The following is a 23,240-nucleotide window of genomic DNA, read 5'->3' as shown; positions in this document are numbered from 1 at the left end:
GACTTGCCTCATGTAGGAAATAATCTTTGTCAATAAGCTTGACCTGAGCCTTTATTTTCCTCAAGCCTCTGTGTTTGTGCAAACCCCTGTCTTTGCTTTTTGTGGTTTCCAGGAGATTAGGGAATTGCCCACATGGCTGTTTAGGCTCCCAGAGAACTATTATGTGCCAGCCCCTTCAGCTTCCAATGCAAGCTAATTAGAAGCCCAACCTCCAGGCAGCACCTGGAAAAGTCAAGATATTACAATCTAGCCCCTATCAGAGAGAAACTGGGAACTGGCTGTTTTTGCCTACTTACTCTGTGCTAAGCCAGAGGGGATAGCCTCTGGGAATGCTTTTGTAAGAGCTACCTCTTTATTTTGTGTGTTCCTGAGGGATTCATGAATGCTGAACCTCTTTGGTTCCCAAAGCTAGGTAATTTAGAAGTCAGTCCCTCAAAGGGCAGCCTTAGAAGATGAGGTACTAAAAAAAAAAAGGATAGAGATAAGGTGATGAGGTGGTAGATCTGTAGACAAACTCCTTTCAGGAAGAAGCTGGAGCCTTTGTTTTATTACTGCAGTTATCCGAGGAGAGAAAGCAGAAGATATATCCACCAGCTCTTTTAGGTTGCTGGGAATATCCCAGTGAGCTCCCACATGTAAGTTGTTTAGAAGCCAGAACCTAAGGCAGCAGCTGGGAAAGTATATGGTCAAATCCTTTCCAGGGAGAAACTGGGAGATGGCATTTTGCCTGCTCCTTCTATGCTGAGCCTGGAAGGGATAGCTGCAAAAAAAAAAATGCTCACGCACCCATTTTAAAACTGCTTCTTTGTTTGATGTGGCCCTGTGAGATTCATGTATGCCAAGCCACACTGGCTCTCAGAGAAAGGTGATTTGGGGGCCTATCCCTTGTGTGGTAGCCTTAAAACTGGGTACTAGATATGTGGTCTAGCCTTTGCTTCTCAGGAAGAAACTGGGAGTTGGGGGTTCCCTCCTGATTGTAAGGTTCTGTGCTGGGGTGGGGTTTATGGCAAGCATAGCTTAGCCCTTCCTATCCATTTCATTGTGACTCTTCTCATTCACCTAATGTGTAGAAGTTGCTCTGCAAGTTTCTGGATTTCTCTCAGAGGGAACTGCCCCCTCTGAGTGTGTCCCTGGGAGGAGAGAAGGTCAAGAGCCTCACATCCCACCATCTTGGTGACATCACTCCTGACCCCCTTTATTTACTGACCAAAGTGTGTCCTATCTCCTCAGTAGGTGTTGTGAAGTGCAACTTTCACTAGTAGCCCTTTGATCTCTGTTGAATAATCATGTTAACATATTATGCACATAAATATATGATATCAGGTGTATATGATCCTCAGGGTGTTCTTAAGAGAAAGACTGACTAGTGGTAACATTTTCCTCACAGAAACCCCAAGAGAGTGAGAACAGTGTTATCTTTCTTGAAAAGGGTCAATTTCCATCCTGATAATCACCCTGCTATAAGCAAATTTTGTGTTTGATTGTGGAAGTTAAACTAGAGGGTCCATCAGTTGGAAGACATCGAGAGGGGATAGTGGGCACAGTCTGTCTATAGGTCTATAGATAATAGATGAATCTACATATATATTTGTGAATATGTTTATAGATCTCTCTCTTATATATATGTGAGTGTGTATATTTATAGATCAATATATAAAGAGATCAATATATATCAAATGACAAATATTCAATTTGTACTAATATATCACATTTACACAACCTTTACTTAATATGGAATGCTAAAGTTCCTATTGTGTGCCAGGGACTATTCTAGGAATTTGGACACATACTGAATGAAACAGATCCCTTGAGGAGGTTACATTCTAGTAATCACCTATTAATATAAAACAAAACACATCAATAATATTATATAAACACTGCGGGTGGAGCAGTGTAGTGTAGTGATTAAAAGTACATACTATGGAGCTGGACTCTGAATGAAGATCACAGATCTGCCTTTTGTTGGCTCTATAAAGTGGGGGAAATTATTTAATATCTCTGTGTCACTGAATTCTCATCTTTAAAATGAGGGAAAATGACAGTTCCCAAATTATAGGTGTATTGCACAAATCAAATGAATGAGAAAATATAAACAAATTGGAAAAATGTCTGGCACATATTAAGCACTCCAAAAACATAAGTTGTAAGTTTTAGTATTAAGCACCAGGATAGGTGCAATATGGACTGAAGATTATCTTTATAAGGTGGGGGGGAGGGGCGGGCAGGGAATGGTTAGCAAATTGGGTGGAACCAGGCTATAAGATGTCCAGAGTATAATTTATAAATTGGATTCAAAATAATTGGGTACCAATCTAGCACGTACCATGTATATAAGTTCAGTAGTCCTTGTGCCAGAAATGTCAGTGGCAGGAAAAGGAAATACACATTTTTATTGGCTAGAGTTCCAGTATGGACACCAGTTGAATTACTAGGCAGACACAAATTACCCCTTTTCATGATCCCCATTAAACATGCTGACTATTGAAAGCCGAATTGGTTTATAGCAAAGGAAAGAATATTTTCAGCTAGGATATGTAATAACACAGAAAGACATAAACCTTTGAATTCCAAGAAATGCCTGGCAAGGACATTCACCAGAGTTATTTGAAATTCTACTTGAAGGATCATTTTCCCCACACTGCCACCTACCTTCTGTCCTCTGTGTCCCCATATTTAGAATCACATCCTCCATCTCCACCACTCAGCAATAGCACAGTTGCTGCGCTTCTCATCTTGAGCCATTTTTAAGGCACCCCAAAGTCCCTGAAATTAACATCGACATTAACCAATTCTGCAATCTTGGTCCTGTTATCAAATGTTAGAGATGGCTAGATGTTCCACAGTGAGAGGACATGTGTCCTAGCCTGTCCTTAAATATTAGAAACCTCTGAGAACCAAACTGGGGGCCCAAGTTTTCTTTCTTCCTCTTTCTCTCATTTATGATGCCTGCAACAACAATAGAAAAGATTGTGTTTTATATCCTTTTTCTGGACCTACTATCTAGCTGAATCCAGATACCCAAAGATACTGTTTTGGGAAGGCATGAAAAAACAAGAGACTCAGAATTTAAGACTTTTTAGTATACCTGAATTGCCAGAAGGAAGAGGGGAAGAGGTCTCCATACCAAGGTTGTAGACCATCACAGTCTATTTCCTTAACACACCAAAGTAACAAGCCATCACATCCATAGGTGTACAAGCTAAGGTCCCTCTCTAAGACATCCTGTGGTCAAGAAGGGAGGAGGGATACTGTGTCACTAAAGTAGTTATAGGAGACCTCATGACACTCAGAGAGAGAAGATTCCTCATGATCCCAGTTGGAAAGACAAGATTACATGTCATGCGTGAGATTGAGACACTGGCTCCTAGTGTGCAGCAAGAAGGGGAATACGGATGCTGTCGTCATAAGTTACCGAACTTTACAAAGGCTATTTAAAAGTAATGTTAAGTTCTTCCTCAATTTTACTGAGTCTTTTTTCTTTAACCATGACATGCAGCACTGTTTTATTATAGAGGTTGGTTTCCTTATAATGTTCCCTCTGTAGATATATAATTTACACATTTATTCTTCCATATTACTCATTAGGCTATCCTATGTTTTTGTGGAGATGGTCTTGCTCACCATCACTGTAGAAAACACTTAAGGGAGATGGACATGGTCCGGAGAGGAAAGAGAAGGTTCTCCTACTCTATATAATAGCTTGATGGTTTTTGCAATCTAAACCACAAACCCCGGGGTTTTCTGTCCTCACCTTAATGCAGTTCTTCTGGCATTTATTGACATTCTTTATTTACTTAGTCTCCTTGTGAATTTTACTGTTTCACTTAAAAGTTATTTAGAGGGGCGCCTGGGTGGCTCAGTCGTTAAGCATCTGCCTTCAGCTCAGGTCATGATCCCAGGGTCCTGGGATCAAGCCCCACATCAGGCTCCCTGCTCTGCGGGAAGCCTGCTTCTCCCTCTCCCTCTGCCTGCTGCTCCCCCCTGCTTCTGCTCTCTCTCTCTCTAATAAATAAGTAAAAATCTTCTTAAAAAATAAATAAAAACAAATAAAAGATACACCCTGAAATATTTTTTTAAAGATTTTATTTATTTGACCACCCTGAAATATTTAAGGGAAAAAAGTTGTGAAATGTATTACTTTTAAAAGATATAGCAAAAAGGGGCGCCTGGGTGGCTCAGTCATTAGGCGTCTGCCTTGGGCTCGGGTCATGATCCTGGGGTCCTGGGATCAAGCCCCGCATCGGGCTCCTGGCTTGGCGGGAGGCCTGTTTCTCCCTCTCCCACTCCCCCTGCTGTGTTCCTGCTCTCGCTGTCTCTCTCTCTGTCAAATAAATAAATAAAATATTTTTAAAAAGATATAACAAAAAATATTAAAAGTAATTATACATGTAATTGTATATAAAGCAAATGTGTCCAAATCTTAATAGATAAATCCAGGTGAAGAATAGACAAGTTCTAATGATATCATCTTGCAATTTTTCTGTAGGTTTGTAATTTTCTTTTTTTTTTTCAGCTCTATTGAAGTATAATTGACAAAGTTTTAAGATATTTAAAGTGTATATAATGGTGACTTGATATCCACACTGTGAAAGGGCTCCTACCATCTAGTTAATGAACACACCTAACACCTCACATATTTATCGTGTGTGTGTGAACATTTAAGTTCTACTCCCTCAGCAAATTTCAATTACATAATACTGTTAACTACAGTCACCATGTTTTACATTAGTTCCTCAGATCTTACTCATCTGATAGCTGAATGTTTGTGTCCTTTTACCAACGTCTCCCTATTTCCCCCACCCTACAGCTCCTGGCAACCACTTTTCTATTCTCTGCTTCTATGAGTTTCACTTCTTTTTTATTTTTAAAACTTCCGCATATACGGGATACTGTGCAGTATTTGTGTTCCTCTGTCTGGCTTATTTTGCTGGTTTCTGATTATCTTTTCATGCATCTGGCTAGTGAGGAGAATATCTATAATCACTGTTTTGATACTATTCGAGTAGTGCCATTTATTCTACTCTCCAGCAGCATTCTATTAATCCTTATTTGGAGTGTGTACATGGAGGACAGAGCAAAAGAATTCAGTACCCTGTCATGTCCCAATAGTACAACTGAACATCTTGATACCCAGAAAACAATACACATGCAAAAAGAAAATTATGCAACATCTGTGAAAGTCTATATAGCAAAAATGGTTCAAATTTAAGGTAAATCAGGAAAAAAAATCTACAAGACTGTATCTAATTTGTGAAATTTTATCACACATAACATTCTATAAACTAGACTAAAATTATAAATGATGAATATGACTTTTTTCCTAAATTGACAAGATAAAAGAAAATTTAGCATGTTATTAACTTGTTTCAAGTTGCAATATGCATGCAAATCATTTGTATGAAGACAAGATCATTCTGGATAGAGAGAGCTACTTCAAATGTCATGTTCTATTGTGTGTGAGGAGTTTTACAGTTAATACCAGCCATTATTTTTATACCAAATGTGGAACTTTTATATAATTTAATAAAGCATAACACTGCCTGCTATGCACTAATGTTTTGTGCAGTTTCACAAAATTAAAGTTTCAAAAATGTTCAAGAGGATGACTTTACAGTTAACTGTCTCTTGTAATAAAATCCCCATTCTAAAGTTTAGAAAGTAAGCAGAAAGAATTTTGCATTGTCACCAAATATACTTTTAAGGTAATGAATTTTTTGTCTCCCTTAAAAAGGAATTTGAGAATAGAATACTGCATCATTAATTTATGAATGCACTAACATACAGCGTGCGTGCTCTCTCTCTATATAAATATATATTTCCCTCCACGGTATAGGAATTTTCCAAAACAACATTCTCACATCTCAATAAATTATACAACAACAAAATTCAAACATCTGTAATGAATTAGTGTAACATAGATACTGTTATCAGAAAAGATAGACACAGCGGATGTACTAAGGGTAGAAAAAAACTATAGAATTCTCCAAGTTGATGCATCCAGCAAGAAGCAAGATGACATGAAATTCTGCTCATCTAAGGCAGCATTTTTATGTGACATCTGTGATTGTCATCACAACATTGGGATTTTCTGGCGACTGAAAACATAAAACAGCACGGATCCTGGTAATGTCAGAGTAGCTGATTATCATGATCTGAAAATGACTTTATTCTACCTACATTTTTGAAGGATATTTTTACTGAGTATAGAATTATATTTTTTTTCCTGAAGCACTATTTATGATGTTGTTCCAATGCACTGTAACTTGAATTGTAATGATAAGAAGCCAACCACAATTCTTTTTTTTTTTTTAATTATGATATGTTAGTCACCATACAATACATCATTAGTTTTTGATGTGGTGATCCACGATCCATTGTTTTCATATAACACCCAGTGCTCCATGCAGTACGTGCCCTACTTAATATTGTATCACTGGGCTAACCCATCCCACCACCCTCCCCTCTAAAAACCTGTTTCTCAGAGTCCATAGGCTCTCATGGTTCATCTCTCCCTCCAATTTCCCCACCTTCATTTTCCCTTCCTTCTCCTAATGTCCTCCATGCTGTTCCTTATGTTCCACAAATAAGTGAAACCGTATGATAATTGACTTTCTCTGCTTGACTTATTTCACTTAGCATAAGCTCCTCCAGTCCCATCCATGTTGATGTAAAAGTTGGGTATTCATCCTTTCTGATGGCTGAGTAACATTCCATTGTATATATGGACCACATCTTCTTTATCCATTCATCTGTTGAAGGGCATCTCGGCTCTTTCCACGGTTTGGCTATTGTGGACATTGCTGCTATGAACATTGGGGTGCATATGGCCCTTCTTTTCACTACATCTGTGTCTTTGTGGTAAATACCCAGGAGTGCACTTGCTGGGTCATAGGGTAGCTCTATTTTTAATTTTTTGAGGCACCTCCACACTGTTTTCCAAAGTGGCTCTACCAACTTGCATTCCGACCAACAGTGTAAGAGGGTTCCCCTTTCTCCACAACCTCTCCAACATTTATTGTTTCTTTCCCTGTCCATTTTTGCCATTCTAACTGCCCAACCACAATTCTTATCATTGCTCCCTGTATGAAATGTGGGTTGTTTTTTTTTTTTTGTCTCTGATGGCTTTGTCCCCTACTTTTAATATTTATTTGTTTGTTCATTTATTTCTGGTTAAAAAATAATATGAGCCCTTCACAAATATTTAAGTGTATATTATTGTACCTTATTGTTATCTGTAAGCACAATATTGTACAGCAGAATTCTAGAACTTTCTCATCTTGCATATAGACATGTTATATCCATTCAACAGAAGCTCATCATTTTTCTATTTCCCCAGCTCCTGGTAACCACCACTTTACCTTCTACTTCTATGAGTTTGATTATTTTAGACACCTCATGAGTGGGTGGCATGCAGTATTTGTCTTTTTGTGATTGGCTTATTTCACTCACCATAATGTCCTTGAGTTATTATCCATGTAGGACTTCCTTCTCTTTTAAGGCTGAATTATATTATTTTATGTTATACCACATTTTCTTTATCCATTCTTTATCCATTTTCTTTACCTGTCAGTGGATACTTAGGTTGCTTCCACATCTAGGCTACTGTGACTAATGCTGCAGTGAACATGGAATGCAATAGCTATTCAAAATCTTATTTTCAATTCCTTTGATTATATACCCAAAGTATATATGGTAGTTGGGTTATATGGTAGTTCTATTTTTTAATCTTCAGAGGAACAGTTCGTAGGGTTTTTCATAGCATAAATGTTGCACTTACTGTTATTAATGACCTAGACAGGGTCAGTCTATATTTTAGATACCCCAAGCTATTGCTAGTAGAATTAATTTACTGAATTATGGGATATGACAACTGTAAAAACCCAGTTAATAGCCATACCTCTAATTGATGTTTTTAAAATGAATTTTGATCAAGAATATTCTAATATGCAAAAAAAGAATATTCTAATATACAATGGAATATTACTCGGCCATAAAAAAGAATGAAGTCTTGCCATTTGCAACAACATGGATGGAGCTAGAGAGTATTATGCTAAGTGAAATAAGTCAGTCAGAGAAAGACAAATGCCATATGATTTCACTCATATGTGGAATTTAAGAACCAAAACAAATGAACATAGGGGAAAAAAAAGAGAGGCAAACCAAGAAACAGACTCTGAACTATAGAGAACAGATGCATGGCTACCAGAGGGGAGGTGGATGGGGGAATGGGTTAAATAGGTGATGGGGATTAAGGAGGGCACTTGTGATGAGCACCAGGTGTCCTATGTAAGTGCTAAATCACTAAAGTGTATACCTGAAACTAATATTACACTGTATGTCAACTAACTGGAATTTAAATAAAAACTAAAAAAAAATTCTAATAAAAACTATCTTAAAATAACTATAAATAGGGGCACCTGAATGGCTCAGTTGGTTAAGTGGCCGACTCTTGGTTTTGGCTCAGGTCATGATCTAATGGGTGGTGGGATCAGGCCCCAAGTCAGGCTCTGTGCTCAGCGAGAAGTCTGCTTGACAATTCTCTCCCTCTGCCCCTCCCCCAACTCCTGTTCTCTCTCTCTCCAGTAAATAAACAAATCTTTACAAAAATAAAATAACTATAAATAAATATCTAAGGTAGGATTGCTACAACTCTACTTACATAAATATCATTACTTGATTTAATCATATGAATCAGTTCAATTCCAAAAGATATTTCCCTTTGTCAATATTTAAAAAAAAAAGATTTTATTTACTTATTTATTTAGAGAGGGTGAGAGCAGAGGGAGGGGCAGAGAGAGAGGGAAAGAGAATCTCCAGCAGACTCCATGCTGAGTGTGAAGCCCGATGCAGAGCTCCACCCCACGACCCTGAGATATCAACTTGAGCCAAATCAAGAGTCCACTGCTTAATCAACTAAGCCACCCAGACGATCCTCCATTTGTCAATTTCCCATATTTTCTTTTTATAGATACTAAAAGTTAAATAACAAAGAGACTCAACATTTGAAACCATGAATAATAATTCCTAAAAAAGAAATAAGTTGGGACATTTGGGTATAGAAAAAGCTGGGGATGGAATAATAGGATATTACACTAACCTTTTTGATAATGCAACTTTTACAAGCAACATCTAAGTGAAGTAAATGGTCTTGTGCTGAAAGAGGAGGTAGAAATATTCTTGGATGTACCTGAGATGGTCTGTCATGTCAAAACCCAGAGAAAATAAACTTACAGCTCCACTAAAGTTGATTACTTTCTTGAGGAGTGTCTGGCTTCTTTGCACTTATGGGCCTCTGGCTTTTCTGTGCCAATCAAGGATAAAGACTCCTTGTCCTCTGGGGATCTTAGGCCATTCCAAGTGTTTGACTACAAGTATTCTTAGTGGACTACTTCTCCTTACAAAGAATTTGAAGTGGAAAAAAACCTTCCTGAGGGTGCACATTATAACTGGTAGAATGGATTCTTGATAATGGGTGATCTTACCCATAGGAGATGAACATATTGGATGGTTACATGTATCCTTCAATTTAGCTGGCAAAATAAATATCTCAGACCATAACACATACCCTGACCAAGAGAATCAAATAAAATTTTATAGTCCAACTAGATATGAGTAAAGGAATAGCTTTGGATTTTTTATTTTTTGCCATTGCCAACCCTTCATGTAGTTTCTAGATTGATACCAAAGGTAAGGTAGAATAATGCATATCTAAATTAAGAAAAGATAACCTTAATTCTGCTTCTGACTGGGATTTAAAGAACACTGGTCTCACCCTAATGATGAGAAAAAGCTGGATAAAAACTACAAAATCATAATTTTTTGGAACTCACTAGAGAACCGAGGGCACAGGACAACCGAGTAGGCTGAATACCAAGGAAAAGAAGAAATGACACATAGACTGTCTTACCTGTGGCAGAGCACAAGAAGAACAAGGTGGCTTCCATAACAACAGGTAAGAAATTAGTTAGAATTTTATTAAATTGCTTAAGACTGAACGTGAGCTAGTGTGACAGTAGGAAGCACCTGGAGCCCCAGACACAAGAGTCCTATCTACTCACAGATTCTTCTCCATGGGCCTTCCCCAGGTGCTAATATTAAAGAATGGGGACAGGTTGAGGACCAGAAAGTGCCTCCCTTGGTTTTGCAGGGAATGTCTCTCTGGGAAAGGCATACAATGCAGCCCCTATCTGGGCTCTCTTCTCTTATGTAGCAAAACTGTTAGATTGCTGGAAGAGAGTTAACAACTCCTGCCACCCTCAAGGCATAAGCAAAGACGCACTGTTGCTGGAGAAGAGTAAAATAAATAAAAGCCCACTGTTCCTGGAGAGGGACAGGAAATTGTCCTGAGCCCAGGATCCTATTTAAACACTAGTAAACGTAGGCTACCACTGGGGGAGTGGTAGGAAATACTATTCCATGCAGTTCCTGCATAGAGACAAGGCTGAGGTTGGTTGCCATGAGGAGGAGGGGCAAGCATGCTGAGGAACTCCCCTCTCAGGCATATAGGTGTCGAGGTCCTGCTTAAGACTGGAGGTCAGGGGGCGGAGCAAGATGGCGGAGGAGTAGGAGACCTGGATTTCGTCTGGTCTCAGGAATTCAGCTGGATAGGGATCAAACCATTTTGAACACCTATGAACTCAACAGGAGATCAAAGAAAAGAATTGCAACAACTCTCTGAACAGAGAAGCGACCGCTTTCTGGAAGGTAGGACGTGCGGAGAAGTGCATCCGAGGCAATATTCGGGAGGATGGATGGTGGGGGAGGGGGCCTCTGTCCGCCGCTTCTGGCAAGTGCTAGAGCCGCGGAGCACAAAATCGGAACATTGAGAAGTCGGCTCCGCTGAGGGACGTCGCTCCAGTGGCTACGTGGGGGGTGGAACCCTCGCGGGACAGTGTGGTCTCAGGACCCTTGGGGTCACAGAAAGACCAGGGGTGCCTGAGTGTGCCAGAGCTCCCGGGTATCGGAGCGGGGAAGCCGGCTGCAGAGACGGAGCTGAGGCGCGGGCTCTCAGCTCGGGGTGGCCATAAACTGTGATCTGCAGCCCAGTCGGGCCACTGCTCCTCCAGCAGGGACCCAACAAGCGGCAGATCCGGGGAGACTCCCCTTCCTCCCCCGGGAGGAGCGGCGCGGGAGCGCACCGCAGGGATCTGCTGGGTTTGGAGACTCCACACGGGGTCGGGTGCCAGAGATAGAAACGCTCGGTCACAGGCTGGGTGAGCACGGAGTGTGGCCGGAAACCGGGGAGACGGGAGTGACTGCTTTTCTCTGGGGGCGCACTGAGGAGCGGGGGCCCAGAGTTCTCAGCTCCTCCGGGGCAGAGATTGGGAGGCCGCCATTTTCACTCTCGTCCTCCAACGCTGTACAGAAAGCTTGCAGGGAACCAAAGCTCCCGAGAGCAAACACAAGCAGATTGCTTAGCCTGGACCAGCAAGGGCGGGGCAATTCCGCCTCCAGCAAAGACATTTGGGAACCATGGCAACAAGGCCATCCCCCAGAAGATCATCACGAACACCAGCCAAGACCAAGTTTAGCGATCAATGAAAAGAGCAGAACTCCAGCGCTAGGGGAATACTGCACATAGAATTCATGGCTTTTTTACCATAATTCATTGGTCTTTCAAAGTTAATTTTTTTAACTTTTTTTTGAATTTTTCTTTTTCCCTTTTTCAACCAACATCTTTTCAATCCCTTTTTCTAAAAAAACATTTTTATTTTTCATTTTTAGAGTCATATCCTATCCCTTCATAGTAGTTACCCTTATTTTTGGCATATATATATATATGTTGTTCTCTCTTTAAAATTTTGAAATACAGTTTCTTCTAACATATCAAAATATACCCTAATTCTCTAGTGTATGGCTTTGTTCTAGTCTCCTGCCTGATCACATTCTCTCCCCCTTTTTTTTTCTTTCTTTCCTTTTTTTTAATCCTTTCTTTTTTCAAACATCTTATCAATTTCTTTTTAAAATTTTTTTATAATTTTCATCTTTACAATCATATTCCATCCCTTCATCGTATCAATCCTTATTTTGTACATATATAAGTCTTTATTTCTTTATAATTTAAGGAGGCACTTTCTTCTAACAGACCAAAATACACCCAAAATCTAGTGTGTGGCACTGATCTAGGCACCAGCCTGATCATATTTGATCATATTCTGTTTTTTGTTTTGTTTTGTTCTGTTTTTGTTTGTTTTTATCTTTATCTTTTTCTTTTTTTCTCTTTCTTTTTTCTTTCTTTCCCTTTCTTTCCCCCTGGTTTCAGGTCTTTTCTGATTTGATTAGAGTATATTTTCTGGGGATGTTGTTACACCTGTTAGCATTTTGTTCTCTCATTCATCTATTCTCCTGTGGACAGAATGACAAGATGAAAAAAATCACCTCAACAAAAAGAACAAGAGATAGTACCGTCTGCCAGGGACCTACTCAATATGGACATGAGTGTGATGTGGGACATAGAGTTCAGAATCATGACTTTAAAGATATTAGCTGGGCTTAAAAAAAGCATGGAAGTTATGAGAGAAACCCTTTCTGGAGAAATAAAGGACTAAAATCTAACCAAGTCAAAATCAAAAAGGCTATTAATGAGGTGCAATAAAAAATGGGGGCACTAACTGCTAGGATAAATGAAGCAGAAGAGAGAATCAGCAATATAGAAGACCAAATGATGGAAAATAAAGAAGCTGAGAAAAAGAGAGATAAACAACTACTGGATCACGAGGGCAGATTTCGAGAGATAAGTGATATGATAAGACAAAACAACATTAGAATAATTGGGATCCCAGAAGAAGAAAGAGAGAGAGGGTCAGAAGGTGTATTGGAGCATATTATAGAAGAGAACTTCCCTAATGTGGGGAAGGAAATAGGCATCAAAATCCAGGAGGCACAGAGAAACCCTCTCAAAATTAAGAAAAATAGGTCAACACTCCGACATCTAATAGTAAAACTTACGAGGCTCAGACACAAAGAGAAAATCCAGAAAGCAGCTCAGGACAAGAGATATGTAACCTATAATGGAAGAAATATTAGATTGGCAACAGACCTATCCACAGAGACCTGGCAGGCCAAAAGGACTGGCATGATATCTTTAGAGCACTAAACGAGAAAAATATTCTGCCAAGAATAGTATATCCAGCTAGGCTGTCATTGAAAATAGAAGGAGAGATAAAAGCTTCCAGGACAAACAAAAACTAAAGGGATTTCCAAACACGAAACCAGCCCTACAAGAAATATTGAAAGGGGTCCTCTAAGCAACGTAGAGGCCTAAAAGAGTGAGCCTAAAAGCAACGTAGACCAGAAAGGAACACAGACAATATACAGTAACAGTCACCTTACAGGCAATACAATGGCACTAAATTCCTATCTTTCAATAGTTACCCTGAATGTAAATGGGCTAAAAGCCCCAATCAAAAGACACAGCCTATCAGATTGGATTTAAAAAAGCAAGACACATCATTATGCTGTCTGCAAGAGACTGATTTTAGACCCAAAGACACCCCAGGATTGAAAGTGGGGGGGTAGAAAACCATTTACCATGCTAATGGACACCAAAAGAAAGCTGGGGTGGCAATCCTTATATCAGACGAATTAGATTTTTAAACCAAAGACTTTAATAAGAGATGAGGAAGGACACTATATCCTACTTAAAGGGACTATCCAACAAGAAGATCTAACAATTGTAAATATCTATGCCCCTAACATGGGAGCAGCCAATTAATAACAAAAGCAAAGAAACTCATCGACAACAATACAATAATGGTGAGGGACTTTAACACCCCCCTGACTGAAATGGACAGATCATCTAAGCAAAAGATAAACAAGGAAATAAAGACTTTAAATGAAACACTGGACCAAATGGACTTCACAGATATATTCAGAACATTCCATCTCAAAGCAACAGAATACACATTCTTCTCTAGTGCCCATGGAACATTCTTGAGAATAGATCATATCCTAGGTCACAAATCAGGTCTCAACTGGTACCAAAAGACTGGCATCATTCCCTGCATATTTTCAGTCCACAATGCTTTGAAACTAGAACTCAATCACAAGAGGAAAGTCAGAAAGAACTCAAATACATGGAGGATAAAGAATGAATGGGTCAACCAGGAAATCAAAGAAGAATTAAAAAAATTCATGGAAACAAATGAAAATGAAAACACAACTGTTCAAAATCTTTGGGATGCAGCAAAGGCAGCCCTAAGAGGAAAGTATATAGCAATACAGGCATTTCCCAAGAAACAAGAAAGGTCTCAAATACACAGCCTAATCCTAAACCCAAAGGAGCTGGAGAAAGTACAGCAAATAAAGCCTAAACGCAGCAGGAGAAGAGAAATAATAAAGATCAGAGCAGAAATCAATGAAATAGAAACCCCCAAAAAACAGTAGAACAGATCAATGAAACTAGGAGCTGGTTCTTTGAAAGAATTAACAAGATTGATAAACCCCTGGCCAGACTTATCAAAAAGAAAAGAGAAATCACCCAAATCAACAAAATCATGAATGAAAGAGGAGAGATCACAACCAACACCAAAGAAATACAAACAATTATAAGAACATATTATGAGCAACTCTCTGCCAGCAAATTAGATAATCTGGAAGAAAAGGATGCATTCCTAGAGATCTATCGACTACCAAAACTGAACCAGGAAGAAATAGAAAACCTGAACAGACCTATAACCACGAAGGAAATTGAAGCAGTCATCAAAAATCTCTCAACAAACAAAAGCCCAGGGCCAGATGGCTTCCCAGGCGAATTCTACAAAACATTTAAAGAATTAATATCTATTCTTCTGAAACTGTTCCAAAAAATAGAAATGGAAGGAAAACTTCCAAACTCGTTTCATAAGGCCATCATTACCTTGACCCTAAAACCAGACAAAGACCCCATCAAAAAGGAGAATTACAGACCAATATCCTTGATGAACATGGATGCAAAAATTCTCACCAAAATACTAGCCAATAGGATCCAACAGTACATTAAAAGGATTATTCACCATGAACAAGTGGGATTTATCCCTGGGCTGCGAGGCTGGTTCAACATCCGCAAATCAATCAACGTAATACAATACATTAACAAAAGAAAAAACAAGAATCATATGATCCTCTCAATAGATGCAGAAAAAGCATTTGACAAAGTACAGCATTCTTCCTTGATCAAAACTCTTCAGAGTATAGGGATAGAGGGTACATACCTCAATTTCATAAAAGCCATCTATGAAAAACCTATAGCAAATATCATTCTCAATGGGGAAAAGCTGAGAGCTTTTCCCCTAAGGTCAGGAACGCGGCAGGGATGTCCACTCTCACCACTGCTATTCAACATAGTATTAGAAGTCCTAGCCACAGCAATCAGACAACAAAAGGAATCAAAGGCATCCAAATCGGCAGAGAGGAAGGCAAACTCTCACTCTTTGCAGATGATATGATACTTTATGTGGAAAATCCAAAAGACTCCACCTCAAAACTGCTAGAACTCATACAGGAATTCAGTAAAGTGGCAGGATATAAAATCAATGCACAGAAATCAGTGGCATTCCTATACACCAACAACAAGACAGAAGAGAGACAAATTAAGGAGTCGATCCCATTTACAATTGCACCCAAAACCATAAGATACCTAGGAATAAATCTAACCAAAGAGGCATAAGATCTGTACTCAGAAAAGTATAAAATACTCATGGATGAAATTGAGGAAGACACAAAATGGAAAAACGTTCCATGCTCATGGACTGGAAGAACAAACATTGTGAAGATGTCAATGCTACCTAGAGCAATCTACACATTTAAAGCAATCCCCATCAATATACCATCTCCTTTTTTCAAAGAAATGGAACAAATAATCCTAAAATTTGTATGGAACCAGGAAAGACCCTGAATAGCCAGAGGAATGTTGATAAAGAAAAGCAAAGCTGGCAGCATCACAATTCCGGACTTCCACCTCTATTACAAAGCTGTCTTCATCCAGACAGTAAGGTACTGGCACAAAGACAGACACATATCAAGATAAAAAGCTTTTGCACAGCAAAAGAAACAGTCCACAAAACCAAAAGACAACCGACAGAATGGGAGAAAATATTTGCAAATGACATATCAGATAAAGGGCTAGTATCCAAAATCTATAAAGAACTTATCCAACTCAACACCCAAAGAACAAATAATCCAATCAAGAAATGGGCAGAAGACATGAATAGACATTTTCCCAAAGAAGACATCCAAATAGCCAACAGACACATGAAAAAGTGCTCAACATCGCTCAAGATCAGGGAAATTCAAATCAAAACCTCAATGAGATAACACCTCACACCCGTCAGAATGGCTAAAATTAAGAAGTCAGGAAATGACAGATGTTGGCGGGGATGCGGAGAAAGGGGAACCCTCCTACACTGTTGGTGGGAATGCAAGCTGGTGCAACCACTCTGGAAAACAGTATGGAGGTTCCTCAAACAGTTGAAAATAGAGCTACCATACGATCCAGCAATTGTACTACTGGGTATATACCACAAAGATACAAATGTAGGGATCCAAAGGGGTACGTGCACCCCGATGTTTATAGCAGCAATGTCCACAATAGCCAAACTGTGGAAAGAGCCAAGATGTCCATCGACAGATGAATGGATAAAGAAGTGGTATATATACACAATGGAATATTATGCAGCCATCAAAAGGAATGAGATCTTGCCATTTGCAACGACGTGGATGGAACTGAAGGGTGTTATGCTGAGTGAAATAAGTCAATTAGAGAAAGACATGTATCATATGACCTCACGGATATGAGGAATTCTTAATCTCGGGAAACAAACTGACGTTTGCTGGAGTGGTGGGGGGTGGGAGGGATGGGTTGGCTGGGTGATAGAAATTGGGGAGGGTATGTGCTATGGTGAGCGCTGTGAATTGTGCAAGACTATGGAATCACAGATGTGTACCTCTGAAACAAATAATGCTATATATGTTAAGAAAAAAATGAAGAAGAAGATAGCAGGAGAGGAAGAATGAAGGGCGGTAAATCGGAGGGGGAGACGAACGATGAGAGACAATGGACTCTGAAAAACAAACTGAGGGCTCTAGAGGGGAGGGGCCTGTGGGGATGGGTTAGCCTGGTGATGGGTATTAAAGAGGGCACGTTCTGCATAGAGCACTGGGTGTTATGCACAAACAATGATTCATGGAACACTACATCAAAAAGTAATGATGTAATGTATGGTGATTAACATAGCAATAAAAAAATTTAACAAAAAAAACCAAAAGGATATGGTAATGTCTTTTTTTGGGGTAAAAAACAGAAGTCTGGAGAGGCAGATAATGAAATAATTATATTCTTATCCAACTCGATACTTTTCACAACATTCCATATGTAGTCATTTTGCAATAAATCCTTCTTGACTTAAAAAAAAAAAATGTTTGGTAGAATTCCCCTGCGAAGGGGTGCCTTGGTGGCTCAGTCTTTAAGCGTCTGCCTTCGGCTCAGGTCATGATCCCAGGGTCCTGGGATCGAGTCCCGCATCAGGCTCCCTGCTCAGTGGAGAGCCTGCTTCTCCCTCTCCCACTCCCCCTGCTTGTGTTCCCTCTCTTGCTGTGTCTCTGTCAAATAAATAAATAAAATCTTAAAAAAAAAAAAAAAAAGAATTCCCCTGGGAAGCCATCTGGCCCTGGGCTTTTGTTTGATGGGAGATTTTTGATGACTGCTTCAATTTCCTTAGGGTTATAGGTCTGTTCAGGTTTTCTATTTCTTCCTGGTTCAGTTTTGGTAGTTGATAGATCTCTAGGAATGCATCCATTTCTTCCAGATTATCCAATTTGCTGGCATATAGTTGCTCATAGTATGTTCTTATAATTGTTTGTATTTCTTTGGTGTTGGTTGTGATCTCTCCTCTTTCATTCATGATTTTATTTATTTGGGTCATTTCTCTTTTCTTTTTGATAAGTCTGGCCAGGGGTTTATCAATCTAGTTAATTCTTTCAAAGAACCAGCTCCTAGTTTCGTTGATCTGTTCTACTGTTTTTTGGGGGTTTCTATTTCATTGATTTCTGCTCTGATCTTTATTATTTCTCTTCTCCTGCTGCGTTTAGGCTTTATTTGGTGTTCTTTCTCTAGCTCCTTTGGGTTTAGGATTAGGCTGTGTATTTGAGACCTTTCTTGTTTCTTGGGAAATGCTTGTATTGCTATATACTTTCCTCTTAGGGCTGCCTTTGCTGCATCCCAAAGATTTTGAACAGTTGTGTTTTCATTTTCATTTGTTTCCATGAATTTTTTTAATTCTTCTTTGATTTCCTGGTTGACCCATTCATTCTTTATCCTCCATGTATTTGAGTTCTTTCTGACTTTCCTCTTGTGATTGAGTTCTAGTTTCAAAGCATTGTGGACTGAAAATATGCAGGGAATGATGCCAGTCTTTTGGTACCAGTTGAGACCTGATTTGTGACCTAGGATATGATCTATTCTCAAGAATGTTCCATGGGCACTAGAGAAGAATGTGTATTCTGTTGCTTTGAGATGGAATGTTCTGAATATATCTGTGAAGTCCATTTGGTCCAGTGTTTCATTTAAAGTCTTTATTTCCTTGTTTATCTTTTGCTTAGATGATCTGTCCATTTCAGTCAGGGGGGTGTCAAAGTCCCTCACCATTATTGTATTGTTGTCGATGTGTTTCTTTGCTTTTGTTATTAATTGGCTGCTCCCATGTTAGGGGCATAGATATTTACAATTGTTAGATCTTCTTGTTGGATAGACCCTTTAAGTAGGATATAGTGTCCTTCCTCATCTTTTATTAAAGTCTTTGGTTTAAAAATCTAATTCGTCTGATATAAGGATTGCCACCCCAGCTTTCTTTTGGTGTCCATTAGCATGGTAAATGGTTTTCCACCACCCCCCACTTTCAATCTGGGCGTGTCTTTGGGTCTAAAATCAGTCTCTTGCAGACAGCATAATGATGTGTCTTGCTTTTTTTAATCCAATCTGATAGCCTGTGTCTTTTGATTGGGGCTTTTAACCCATTTACATTCAGGGTAACTATTGAAAGATAGGAATTTAGTGCCATTGTATTGCCTGTAAGGTGACTGTTACTGTATATTGTCTGTGTTCCTTTCTGGTCTACGTTACTTTTAGGTTTTCTCTTTGCTTAGAGGACCCCTTTCAATATTTCTTGTAGGGCTGGTTTCGTGTTTGGAAATCCCTTTAGTTTTTGTTTGTCCTGGAAGATTTTTTATTTCTCCTTTTATTTTCAATGGCAGCCTAGCTGGATATAGTATTCTTGGCTGTATATTTTTCTCGTTTAGTGCTCTGAAGATATCATGCCAGTCCTTTCTGGCCTGCCAGGTATCTGTGGATAGGTCTGTTGCCAATCTAATATTTCTACCATTGTAGGTTAGAGACCTCTTGTCTGGAGCTGCTTTCAGGATTTTCTCTTTGTCTCTGAGACTCGTAAGTTTTACTATTAAGATGTCGGGATGTTGACTTATTTTTACTGATTTTGAGGTGGGTTCTCTGTGCCTCCTGGTTTTTGATGCCTGTTTCTTTCCCCAAATTAGGGAAGTTCTCTGCTATAATTTGCTCCAATATACCTTCTGCCTTTCTCTTTCTTCTTCTGGGATCCCAATTATTCTAATGTTGTTTCATCTTATGGTATCGCTTATCTCTCGAATTCTGCCCTAAATATCCAGTAGTTGTTTATCTCTCTTTTTCTCAGCTTCTTTATTCTCCATCATTTGGTCTTCTATATCACTAATTCTCTCTTCTGCCTCATTTATCCTAGCAGTTAGAGCCTCCATTTTTTATTGCACCTCATTAATAGCCTTTTTGATATCAACTTGGTTAGATTTTAGTTTTTTTATTTCTCCAGAAAGGGTTTCTCTAATGTCTTCCATGCTTTTTTCAAACCCAGCTAGTATCTTTAAAATCATCATTCTGAACTCTAGTTCTGAATCTTACTAATGTCCATATTGAAAAGGTCCCTGGCATTCGGTACTGCGTCTTGTTCTTTTTTTTTTTTTTGAGGTGATTTTTTCCATCTTTTTATTTTGTCCAGAGGAGAACAGATGAATGAGAGAACAAAATGCTAACAGGGTAACAATGACCCCAACGAAATATACACTAAACAAATCAGAAGAGACCTGAAACCGGGGGAAAAGTAACGGAAAGAAAGAAAAGAAAGAAAAAGAAAAATATAAAAACAAAGAAACAAAGAAAAACAAAAAACAGAATATGATCAAATATGATCAGGCTGGTGCATAGATGAGTGTCACACACTAGATTTTGGGCGTATTTTGGTCTGTTAGAAGAAAGTGCTTCTCAAAATTTTAAAGAAAAAAAACTTATATATGTATAAAAATAAGGGTTAATACGATGAAGGGATGGAATATGACCTTAAAGATGAAAATTATAAAAGATTTTATAAAAGGAATTTATAAGATAAGAAGTTGGTTGTAAAAAGAAAGAAGATGATTTTAAAAAAAATGGAGAGAATGTGATCAGGCAGGCGACTAGAACAAAGCCATACACTAGAGATTTAGGGTGTATTTTGGTCTCTTAGAAGAAACTGTATCCCAAAATTTTAAAGAGAGAACAACTTATATATATATATATACCAAAAATAAGGTTAACTAATATGAAGGGATAGAATATGACTCTAAAAATGAAAAATGAAAAGAATTTTAAAAAACGGATTGATAAGATGTTGGTTGAAAAAGGGAAAAAAGAAAAATTCAAAAAAAAAAGAAACGAAAAAGAAAGTTAAAAAAAATTAACTTTGAAAGACTAAAGAATCATGGGGGGAAAAGCCATGAATTCTATGTGCTGTATTCTCCTAGCGCTGGAGTTCTGCCGTTCTCATTGATCGGTAAACTTGGTCTTGGCTGGTCTTGCTGATCTTCTGGGGGAGGGGCCTGTTGCCGTGGTTACCAAATGTCTTTGCCAGAGTCAGAATTGCCCCACCCTTGCCAGGTCCAGGCTAACTAATCTGCTCGGGGTTGCTCTTGGGAACTTTTGTTCCCTGCAAGCTTTCTGCACAGCTTTGGAGGACAAGAGTGAAAATGGCGGCCTCCCAATCTCTGCCCCAGAGGAGCTGAGAACTTGGGGCCCCGCTCCTCAGTGCTCCCCCAGAGAAAAAAAGTCAATCACTCCCGTCTCCCAGTCTCCAGCCTCACTCCGTGCTCACCTGGCCTGTGACTGAGCATTTCTATCTCTGGCTCATGACCCTGTGTGGAGTCTCCAAACCCAGCAGATCCCTGTGGTGTGCTCCCGCGCTGCTCCTCCTGGGCGAGGAAGGGGAGTCTCCCCGGATCTGCTGCTTGTTGGGTCCCTGCTGGAGGAGCAGTGGCCCGAGTGTGCCACGAATCACGGTTTATGGCAACCCCGAGCTGAGAGCCCGCGCCTCAGCTCCGTCTCTGCAGCCGGCTTCCCCGTTCTGATACCTGGGAGCTCTGCCCACTCAGGCACCCCCGGTTTTTCCGTGACCCCCAGGGTCCTGAGACCACACTGTCCCAGCGAGTGTTCCAACACTGGCTTAGCCACTGGAGCGACGTCCCTCAGCAGAGCTGACTTCCAAAAGTTCCAATTTTGTGCTCTGCTGCTCTATCATTTGCCAGAAGCTGCAGACGGAGGGCCCCTCCCCCGCCGTCTATCTTCCCAAATATCGCCTCGGATTCACTTCTCTGCACGTCCTACTTCCAGATAGTTGTTGCTTTTCTGTTCAGGGAGTTGCTGCTATTCTTTTCTTTGATCTCCTGTTGAGTTAGTAGGTGTTCAGAATGGTTTGATCCCCATCTAGCTGAATTCCTGGGACCAGACGAAATTTAGGTCTCCTACTCCTCCGCCATATTGCTTCCCCCCCCAGCAGTGAAAACTTTTAAAGAACTGTTTCTGTCATTTCATGAATATGAGCCTTATGGAAAAGGACTAAACCTAGAACACCAGAAAAGAATTATTTCCACTAAATATTTGTACATGCATAATGCATTATATTCAATTATCCTTTCTTTATTTAATAAAACATTTATGTATGCTTACCATGTATCAGGAACTTCTTTGAGCAATTATTGTCTATGCCATTATAATTATGTATATCTAAATGAAGAAAAGATGTAATCTCATTTCTGCTTATATGTAGGGTTTGGGAAGCTGGAAAAAGCATTGTTCCCACACTAATGATAAGAGAAGGCTGGATAAACTACAAATCATACTTCTTCTGGAACTCATTAAGGATCTGCAGGCACAAGGCAACCCAACAGATGGAATTCCAGTTAAGGAAGGGCCCCTCTTCAGTAAGAAAGGACACACAGACTCACTTATGGCAGAACAGGGGAAGGACTTAATATTTCCTCAAAACCCTGCAGAGTAAGTGCCATTCTTTACTCCTCTCTCTAGATACAAGAACAGAACCATGGAAAGAGGAAATAATTTGTCCCAGGTCATCTAGCAGGAAAGTGGTGCAGTCAGGATCTCAACCTTGTTGGTTTGGCCCCATCATCTTCCCTCTGAGCCACTATGATGTGGCTTCTATCATCATTACCTGGCCCTGCACCCAGCACCCAGAGGAAAACACATAGATAGAACTAATGTCACTGCTCCTGAACCTTTCACCTTGTATTTGACCCCAAAGTGTGTGAGAAGATTTATAACTCTTATTTCATATAACAGAGCAAGGATAATAACCACAGAGTCAAGGAAGAACATGAAAAATTCTTGGTTACCTGATACAACATTTTTGTCAGCTGAGGAAACCACCCAGAGAGGTTAAAAGACTAGTTTAAGATACAGGTCGTAGAGACCCAAATCTTGACTGACTGAGTGTTAAGGCTGAAAGAGACAGAGGCTCAGGGTTCTGGTGTCGGGGGATGGGGCACAGGGGACATTACTCTTTTGTTATAGTCAGCCTTTGTGAGATGTGGACTCTTACAGGGACCAAGGCGCCCACTCTGCTGATAGGGACAGAGCAGTTTCAGTGGCCTTTGGCCTTGGAGAAAGAGTAAGGAATGATTATAATGACTTCAACCATAGGAGATAAAACTGAGAATTAGTATTCTGGGAATCAAGACTCCTAGAAAGGACAGAGAGAAATATGTGCAGACGTGTGCTCTGCTGGTCCATGGACTGAAGGAGCACACAAGCTTTTTCAACTTTCTCTCTCGACACTCGTCACTTCTGTCCCTGCTCTTCTGATGGGAAGGACTCTTCTTCCCATTATAATGAAACCAACCACTAACCCAGTGAATAAGGATGAAGGTGATGAGGACAAGGACCCAGAGAG

At 39.7% G+C, this 23,240-nt stretch overlaps 1 long non-coding RNA gene across 1 annotated transcript in view; it reads right to left on the bottom strand.

Moving 5' to 3' along the window:
• Window positions 1-23,240, bottom strand: part of LOC113915070 — a 153,213-nt gene that overhangs the window by 85,268 nt on the left and 44,705 nt on the right. The gene's annotated exons all lie outside the window — the stretch shown is intronic.

Source organism: Zalophus californianus, chromosome 11 (genome assembly GCF_009762305.2).
Source record: "Zalophus californianus isolate mZalCal1 chromosome 11, mZalCal1.pri.v2, whole genome shotgun sequence".
Taxonomy (NCBI): domain Eukaryota; kingdom Metazoa; phylum Chordata; class Mammalia; order Carnivora; family Otariidae; genus Zalophus; species Zalophus californianus.
This window is presented reverse-complemented; position numbering and strand designations above follow the sequence as displayed.